This window comes from Zeus faber (assembly GCF_960531495.2).
Source record: "Zeus faber genome assembly, chromosome: 19".
NCBI classification, from domain to species: domain Eukaryota; kingdom Metazoa; phylum Chordata; class Actinopteri; order Zeiformes; family Zeidae; genus Zeus; species Zeus faber.
The window spans coordinates 13,880,566-13,888,065 of NC_137206.1; positions in this window are offsets into that span (position 1 = coordinate 13,880,566).

Here is a 7,500-nt window from a genome sequence, read left to right on the forward strand (position 1 = left end):
GCTAAGTTGTTGTTTTTTGGGGGGCGAAGGAGAGTCAGCGTCTGTCTCCGCCGCTCTGTGTGGGGCGAGTATTCCCACTGGGGGTGTCTGACAACACATGACTGTGGCTTACCACGCACTGCGAGGGCTTCTCTCCTCTAATCTCTCTCTCTCTCTCTCTCTCTCTCTCTCTCTCTCTCTCTCTCTCTCTCTCTCTCAACCCTGACACCTAAAATCCTCCCTTTCCCCATCTCGAGAACGTCGAGTTAATCCTGCGATGGTTTTTTTTTCTTTTTAATTTTTTCTTCCCCCCTCGGCGTGTCCTGCTGTTTTTTTTTTTTTTTCCGGGGGGGACTCATCCTCCTCCTCCGACGTGACGGTTTTACAACCGTAATGTTTTTTCCCCCCGTCGCAAACACCTGTCCAATTAAGGACGACGGTGACGGACGTCGGGGGGCCAGACGCGAGACGGCTCCCTCCGGCGAGGTGCGGAGATTTAGGCAAACGCGCGATATACTTTGCTGCTCTTAGACGATGTTTTCTGCAGTTTAGCGACAAACCCCATTCTGTCGAAATCCAGATTTTTGAGCGAGAGGGAGAGCGAGAGGGAGAGCGAGAGGGAGAGGGAGAGGGAGAGAGAGAGAGAGAGAGAGAGAGAGAGAGAGAGAGAGAGAGAGAGAGAGAGAGAGAGAGAGAGAGAGAGAGAGAGAGAGAGAGAGAGAAAGAGAGAAAGAGAGAGAGAGAGAGGGTTGGGCGATCGAAGGGCCTCGGTTGAGGACAAAAGTTGAAAAAGTCCCGGCGTCAGTTTTTAACGAGGTGGTGCAAAACGCGGTTTTTTTTTTGGGGGGGGGGGGGGGGGTATTTTTTTTGCCGAATGTCAGGGACTCAATAGAGACGTTGCAGATGGGCCGCGTTCGGTCGGGTTTAGACGGGGGATTACCACTCAATTTGGAAATCCACGTGTGTAATTCCTTTCCTTCGGGTCAGATCTCTCAAAATTTGAAAGCTTGTACTTTTCAGGTCGTTGACGGTGAGTACAATAGCAGTGTAACAACCCGGTCTTTAAACAAACCGGATAATCATCAGTTCCGGACGGAAATTCTCACGGAATAGCTTTAGACGTGTTTTGACAGTTTTCAAATCGTGAAAGTGGTAATCCGTAATATTATTTTGTAAAACAAATCCAATATTTTCGAGACTTTATTTCGCCGGCATTTTATAAGAAACGATTTGATGTATTTGCATTTTGTACTGTATGCACTCCTCTATATGCGGTTTCCATTTCGGTGGCGGGGCCCGCCACACGCAACAAGTTCAGGGCCGCTGCGATGGATTTAATAAACCAGTTGCGGGCAGTCCACCGGATTTCTCGGACTGGTAGTGTAACGCACCCAACTCAGACGACGTGATGGATTACCACTTTAATCCAACAACATATCATAAAAAGACATGAAGGTGACAGGCATGTGCGAGGTCTAATAAGCTTTAACTTCGCTGAAAGTTGAAAACGAACAGTGAAACCTAACACTATCTAACAGCAATCATCCACTTTAAATGACAAAAAAAAAAAAGCCCCATAAACCACCGGGCCTTGTTCTCAATTAAACTCCATCACCCCGCAGCACAGTTAAGCTTTTTTTTTTATTTTTTTATACCAATCTAGCTTTTCATTAGACGGACTTCCCTATCGTCCCTATCTTCTAGATTGCTTCCTTTGCCATACGTTTTATTCACACTCTGCCCTCCATTTTCTATTATTTTTATAAAACTGTCTTACAAGTTATGCCTGGGGGGGGGGGGGGGGGCTGGACTATATGTGATTTTTAGTAAATGTCTATCTTGATCCATGTATTATAGTGCATATAAAGTTGTATTTACAGTTGATATATATATAAAAACGGCTTAAGGCCATGTGTCGGTGCCATTTTTGCTTGTGTGTGTGGGATATTGCATGTGTGTGTATGTATTTCTGTATTTATATGTGTGGGTGTGTTTTGTTAGAGGCCCGTGCCAACTTGCACGTGGGTCTGTTAAATGATGCGGAGGATGCACTGTGATTAGTGTCATGGTGCCCGCGGTGAGCTGCAGGGTGTGGCGATGGCACAGTGGATATAAATATCAGAGTCTGTGCGCCTGTGTACCCATCAGCCAGTGCGGTAAACATTTCCACGGTAACAGCGAGCTCCACCAATGAGAGACGTTGCGGTTACATTTAGGATTACGGGTAGTGTAGTTTCCTTGACATCGTTAATAAAACTTGTTTTTCTTAAAGGAAGGTTGATATCATATTTCTACAGGAACAAGAACAAAAACAATAATTGCATAATATTTACGCAATTATTTTAAATGTTTCAAACCCTGGCGTTAACCCTAATCTTAGAAACTACAAAAACTACAATTCCGCACCATTTTTAAATGCATCTTGATGCAACTGCTTCCTGGGTAAAGTAGTTGTATTATTAAAAAACTGAAAATGAAACAAATTTATGGGTGAAAAACGACATGCATGTGTTACTAGGGGTTCATTGGTCGGGGAATATACCTTCCTCAGAATTTACATATGTAGATACATTTTCGTGACTATGGGTACGAAAAAGCTGGAGACCGGGTTGAACAACGGGAGCGCGTGAGCAGGTGGATTCAGGACCAAGCTCGTCAAAATTGCCAAAAATCTGAGTAAAAGGAGGAGAGGCGGCGCTGAAAAGACTAGAGATAAAAAATGAAGTCACTTCAAGCTGATGCTATAACTTGCATGAAGATAAGTGATATGTAGCAGCAGCACCTAATACATGACTTATTATGAACACATTACTTATTTACTTTACTTATCAATTTTCTCTTCCAAATAATTTGCACAGTTTAGGATTCTCCTGCACCAACATTAATGCAGCAGCATTTGTTTACCGCTGCATTCAAGGCCTGTCGGAAAAAAGCTACCGCGCTGCCTTTAAGCGTCGGAAATATTCATTTTAAATATTATTATATTGGTTATAGACCAGCAATACCCAGGCCAGGAGTAGTGGTCTGTACTTGAGCAGCAGGTCAAAAAAATATACAGTACTACACTTTTGTTCTATTTTATTTATTATTTAGAGTTTGTTTGTTAATTGAAATATTATTTATTGTTTAACTGCACTTTAGAAGTACAAATGTGTACGGTCAGTACCTGATGTTTATAATTATTTATTGTTTATAGTCCTGCCCTGAAGTCTAAGTCCTCCTCCTGCCCTGAAGTGAAGTCCAAGTTTCAAGGTCAAAGTGATAGCATTATTATTATTATCTGACTTATTTCCTGTGTTGAAATAGATGATACAACCTGTTCAAATATAGACATTCATGAAACTATCATGATATCCTCACAGTGGTGGCCTGCTGGCAACAAACCAACCAAAAAGCTGCGGCATCGAGGGCTGGTGTGTTTGTATGTGCGTGGATGGGACAGGGGTGGTGGAGTATCCGCGGGCTGGTTGTGGTGCGCTGGTCAGGGTAAAAAAAAAGAAAAGAAGTCCAGGGCCATTTTTTTAGTACCAGTCCGTCCCTGGGTGGTGGTGGTGGTCCGGGGAAGCCATTACTGTACATCTCCGGCAGATAATGAAGCACAGCATACAGTTGGACAGATAACATTGGCGGCTAATGAACATCTCCTTCTCTCTCTCTCTCTTTTTTACACACTCGCTCGTGCTATCAAAACTCTCTCTCTCTCTCTCTCTCTCTCTCTCTCTCTCTCTCTCTCTCTCTCTCTCTCTCTCTCTTTCCCTCCGAGCAGCACACACTCTCTCCTTTCCCTTCCTGAGCATGATTAGAAGAAAATAGTTGTCAGGGAAACACGCGGAGGGGAGGAAAGGAGGAATAAGAGGGAGACGGAAATACGCGGCCGAGACAAGGTGCAAGAAAAAAAAAAAAAAAAAAAAAAAAGAGAGAACGAGAGAGAGAGAGAGAGAGCGCGAGACATGAATGGAGACATGAAGGGACGTGTCACGGCCCGTCGCAAAGCAGGGGGCCTGACAGGAACCCTCAGGACACGTCGCCCGTTTCCAGTGGGGACCAAATGGAGGTGGCACCGGCCTGTCACTGCCTCTCTGGTTAATTAGAGGACACCGCCGTCCCGGCTCGGGGAAGGGCAGCTGGAAATCAGACTCAATTACGTCCGGGTTTCTAACCTGAGGTTTTCGGCAACTCGCGGCGATTGGCGGCGGCGGCGGCGGCGGCGGCGTGTCGGATGCTAACCGCGATGGCGCGTTCCCTTTGGCAGTCTGTCACGGCGCTCTTTGTGTGACATGGACCTCTGTGTCCGAAATGTGCTACATACTACTTTAGTGCGGTCCTCTCACAATGCATTGTGGGATACGCTCGCCGGTCTAGTGTCCTCGAGTCAGGATATTTCACCGGATCGTGTGCCTTTTTCGCGGACTCTATTTCGTGCATACGGTTTCGGACGGCACGCTCGTATGCTGGTTTCCAACGCCGGCTAGGTTGGTTACAAATCTGTGGGAAGAGGAGGTCCACAAAAGATGACCGTTTCGTTTTTTTTGTTTTTGCAAATTCTGAAGGTGGATTACATAATTACATTCTTTTTGTCCCGGTCTTAAAAAGTGGTACTTGCTCCAAAAAAAAAATAAAATAAAAAAAAGGACTAAAAAAAGAAAACTTGATTTAGGGAGATAACAAAGCTGATGTTGAGCCAACGCACAACGTTACACCCATGTTTTTCTTTCTTCCGCTTTTCCCACTAATGAATAGACGCCGGCATACTTCTGTCATATTTGGGGTCAGCTTGGGGGTCGGCCACATTGTAAGATTCAACTTTTTATGCTCGGTAGTTGCACCATTTCCACATTTTACAATCAATTCACGGGGGTGAGAGTGAATGCGCCGCGCAAGGCGAGACGCCGACATCACTGAAGTACTAGTTGGCGGACTCCGTCGGGGTTGTATCCTCAGCTCAACAGAAAACATAAAAAGGCGTCAACTTTGTTTCTGAAACGGGCGAGAAATGTAGTGAATGACGCCCAGAGAAGATGAAATCTTCGCCGGACTCACCTTTATATTTATGAAAGCGCCGAACGCCCCGCCGCCAAGCTTCACATTCGGCCTTTTCTCCAAATAAGTTCCGCGGAAATGGCACCTGCGCGACGCCCCTAATGTTTGGACAACGGCAACGAAAAACCACTCAGAGCGCCGAGTCTGTCGGCACAAAAGAAATGACTGTCAAGTCCTCAAACGAAACAAAAAAACCGACAACAACAACAAAAGCAAAACATCTGCCTGCATTTCAAAATCCATTAGGCGTAGGCACGGGGGCGAGCAGCCGGGAGCAGGAACTATCAAGCGGATCGGGATGAAAGGGGCCGGTTCATTCGCGTTTCGGAAGATGGAAAGACGGCCTCGGACTTGAGCCGCATGAGTTTTTTCGGTTCACGGACGGGGAGTCACGCGGAGCCGGGCGCCAACGCACTACCCCGCAATCCCCCACCAAGCAATGTGCACTTGCGCGGACATGTTGCGGATGCCCCTCCAAGACACTATGTCCGCGGTCGTGGGCATGCGCTTCCGGGCCGCCGAGCCCCCGGGCGTCCTGACCCCCCGCCCCCCGATGACGCCCACGCCCCCCCTCCCAAGCAGGGTGGGTCACCGGCCGTCGCCCGACGGGAGCGAGTGCCCGGGTAAGAGGAACGGGGGCCGTCCGTCGTTCTACCCGCCGCCACGCGTCGGCTTCCCGCCTTCCGTTTTTCCCCGTTCCCCCACTTCAACCCTCTTCCCGCACCCGTCAATCCGCCCGACCGGGCCCGCGCCGCCCCGGCCAGGAAAGGTAAGTGCTTATTGCGTTGCTATGTCTTTCACCCCTTTCTCCCTGCCGCCCTCTCTCTCTCTGATTAGGAGCTCTCTATTTGTTTCATATGCCAAGACCAGGAGTGCCCCGAGTTTGGCCGCAACTTAATAACATGCACGGCGAGAGCGTGTTTTATTCCCCCTCCCACACCCCACCCGTGTTTTTTTTTGCCTGGCGCATTTGATGTCCCCCGCCCCCCTCTCCAGTGCCCTCCAAGCCGAATGGAATCACTCAGGACATGATAAGTGATCCTGGTAAATGTCTGGAGCAAGGCGGAAGATCACAGACCTTGCCTCCACTCCACTCCGCCCGCCGCATTCGGAGCCGCCACGAACAGGGTAAGTGAAGCTGCGGCTGCGGCGTGGGCCCCCATGTGCATATCCTCGCTTTTAAAGAAGTATGATCTGCTTACGCCGGAGTGAGTGCGCTTATGAAGGACCTGCATGCGATTGAAAGGTCCTCGACGGCGCTGCGCCACTTTACCCTGAGCCGAGTGCCGCACGCGGATAATGAGGACGTGCCGTATGTTCCTTTTTTTTTTTTTTTTTTTTTTTTTTTTGTTTTTTTTAACGGAGCACGGGAGCGAGAAAAGACATTTGCCGGCTTCGGCGAAATGGTTTCAAAATCGCGCAAAATAAAAAGTGACGTTCCGATGGATTCCTGCGCTCTCCACAAGTGACATTTTCTGAAGGTTCCCCCGAAATGTTTCCATCTCCCGTGTTCGAACCATCCCTGGCAGCTGATTGGTCCACGGTAACGGTCCGCTGGCAAAGTAAACAGAGATGTGCGCCCGTGTACATGAAAAGAAACGAGATTTTGGCCTAAATTGCCCGAGCAGCTCATCCAAAAACCAGGAGTGTCAGATATACAGGAGCGATCGCTTTCCACCGCAGACCTAGAAACAACATTTATTGCGGCGATTTCGACGGAGGGACTGATTGCAGCCGTCATGTAGCCTGACGCGAGTAACTAATACTCGAGCTGAATTGAGACGGACCTAATCGAATAAAACGACAACCAACCCCCACACACACACACACACACACACACACATACAATTAAATACATACAAATTATATATATATATATATATATATATATATATATATATATATATATATATGCATGCATAATTTAAAAAGATGCAGGATAAAAACTAAAAATAACATTGCAAACTAACATTTATGGACATATTTAGGCCACATTAACTGCTGCCACAGCACTCTCCCATGTAAATGAACATTAGCATATATTATGACTTGGCGAGCTATGCAAATAAACCGCCTTAATTAGGGATAAAAAAAAAATAATCTTTCCCTCTCCCTCGCGAAAGTTTCTCTCCGGGCGAGTTGGAGCACTTGGCTGTCAGCGGGGGAATTAACTAAACAAAAGCTCGCCGAAGAAGCACAACTTTTCCTCATCTGACTAATTCCCAGTGTTTTCTCGGCTAATGGCGCCCCGCACACCGGGCCTCAAAGCTCCTCGGCCGCCCGGGCTTCTGAGCCGCTTTAAAAAGCTAAGTTGAAATGATAAATGTGATCGGACGTTTCTGGGTTGGCGAGATGGCGTGTTGGATTAATCTGCGTGTATTAATTACACTTTTAGACAATCAAGCCGGCTAAGGCGACACGTTGCCTCGTTTCTGCAAAGTGGGCGTGCTGGCGGAGCCTTGCTGCTCGGATATGTCTCGC